The sequence below is a fragment of the Dermacentor silvarum genome, chromosome 9 (assembly GCF_013339745.2).
Source record: "Dermacentor silvarum isolate Dsil-2018 chromosome 9, BIME_Dsil_1.4, whole genome shotgun sequence".
In the NCBI taxonomy this organism is placed as follows: domain Eukaryota; kingdom Metazoa; phylum Arthropoda; class Arachnida; order Ixodida; family Ixodidae; genus Dermacentor; species Dermacentor silvarum.
This window is the reverse complement of record NC_051162.1, coordinates 26,739,499-26,741,728: the sequence shown is the minus strand read 5'-3', so window position 1 is coordinate 26,741,728 and position 2,230 is coordinate 26,739,499. Positions and strand designations below refer to the sequence as shown.

Here is a 2,230-nt window from a genome sequence, read left to right as displayed (position 1 = left end):
GAGAAAGGTGCAAACTCAGTATGCTGTATTCATGGCCGACTCCAAAGCAAAAGGGGGGGGGGGGGGAGCAGACTGGTGTGCAAGCAATTGGCAACTACGGCATCGATTCTATGAACACGAGAGGAGAGATGTTGGTAGAATTCGCGTAAAGAAATAGAGTCCGAATAACGAATACCTTCTTCAGCAAGCCCAGTAACAGGAAGTGCGTCTGTAAACGCCCTAATGGAGAAACAAGAAATAAATTTGATTTCAACCTCTCTGTCAATCCCAGCATAATACAGGATGTAGAAGCATTAGGTAAGGTAAAGAGCAGTGACCATAGGTTAGTGAGGGCTAGGATTTCTCTCAATTTGAAGAGAGAAAGTGCAAAATTAGTCAAGAAGAAACAGGCCAACCTAGAACGCAGTAAGGGCAAAAGCAGAAGAATTAAGGCTGGTGTTCACAAACAAATATTAGCTTTAGAATAGGAAGAAAAAGGTCACACAGAGGTAATGAATTAAACCATAACCTGGGTGACATGAGACGCAGCAAATAAAATGGTTAGGTAAGGCACCGAGGCAACCAGTAGGTAAACTCTCTCAAGTAACAGAGGACCTAATACAGAAACGACAAAGCATGAAAACGTCCAAAGCTACCTTGGTTATCCACACGAAAAGCAGTAAATTGCTTATCGAGAAAGGGATCAGTCAAAGAGACACAACTATTCAATGCTATTCACGGCATGCTTAGAAGTATTCAAGCAACTAGACTGCGAGGGCTTAGGAGTGAGGATCAATGTTAATTGAGCAACTTCGGTTTGCAGATGACGTTGTCTTGTTAAGCAACACTTCAGATGAATTCCAACAAATGATCGATGACCTTAACCGAGAAAGTGTGACAGGGGGGTTGAAGATTGATATGCTGAAGATAAAGGTAATGTTGAACAGCCTGGCAAGGGAACAATAATTTACGCTCACCAGTGAGCTTCTAGAGTCTGTACAGAAATACGTTTATGTAGATCAATTAATCACAGGCGACCCTGACTAGTAGAGTAAAATTTACAGAAGAATAAAAATGGGGTGGAGTGCATACGGCGGGCATTACCAAATCCTGACTGGGAGCTTACCACCGTCGTTGAAAAGAAAAGTGTAAAATAATTGCATTCTATGCTAACATATGGGGCAGAGCTGTAGTCTTTTTGGTAATGCGCATTACATATCAGGGGCCAGGGCCCTTGGTGACAGCTGTCACATTGTCCTTTTGTGTGCGAGCAGAAGCAACGGAAGCAGCTGTGTGGTGAGAGTTTTCCGCATGTGCGATCTAGGCGGCAGTAACACGTGCTTGGCGGCGGTCGCACGTACTCGTCAGGGCCGGCCATATAAAAATAGCGTGGATTGACCTATTTTCTCTCACTCAGTGCTGCTCGCCTCGTCATTGCGCTCAACACACGGCACAAGAGCGGTGCAAGGGAGCCGCTCTATCGTAGCGTCGGTGGTATAGTGGTTAGCATAGCTGCCTTCCAAGCAGTTGACCCGGGTTCGATTCCCGGCCGACGCACGTTTTTTTTATATAGGCGTTTTTTTATTTACGCATATATTTTACAATCATTATATTCTGCCGGTCATAACATATGGGGGAAGAACTTGGCGGTTAACGAAGAAGCTCGAGAGCAAGTTAACGACCATGCACTGAAGTTTTAGGCGTAACGTTAAGAGACCGGAAGAGCGCGGTATGGATCAGAGAGCAAACGGTGATAGCCAATATTCCAGCTGGCAATAGGAGAAAAAAAAATGGAGCTGGGCAGGCGATGTGATGCGTAGTGTAGATAACCGATGGGCCATTAGAGCTACGGAATGGGTGCCAAGGGACAGAAGGCGCATTCGAGGACGGCAGAAATTTAGGTGGCGTGATGAAAATAGGAAAGTTGGAGGTGCAAGTTGGAATCAGCTTGCGCAAGACGGGGTTAATTGGAGGTCGCTGGGAGAGGCCTTCGTCCTGCAGTGGACATAAAAAAACTGACAGATGATGATGATGACTGGAACATCAAAAATGCCAGTTTCTCACGGAGTCGGTGAAACACTGAAACCGATACCATGGTTTAGCGCTGCGCTTCGGAGCCTCTACCCGGCTTTACACGGCTGCTTGCTTCGCGACTCCGATGCAGGGTGTATTTGGTACAAACCCTCACGCTACACGTTGCCACCGCCGCCCGAAAATTATTGTGAAACGGATCAACATAGCTTCGCTGTAC

The 2,230-nt window shown here is 46.1% G+C and overlaps 1 non-coding gene across 1 annotated transcript; it reads left to right on the top strand.

Annotated features, from left to right (window-relative positions):
* Positions 1-1,464: 1,464 nt before the first annotated feature.
* Positions 1,465-1,536, top strand: Trnag-ucc (transfer RNA glycine (anticodon UCC)). The gene has a single exon. It is a non-coding gene; the product is annotated as a tRNA-Gly (tRNA).
* The last annotated feature ends 694 nt before the right edge of the window (positions 1,537-2,230 follow it).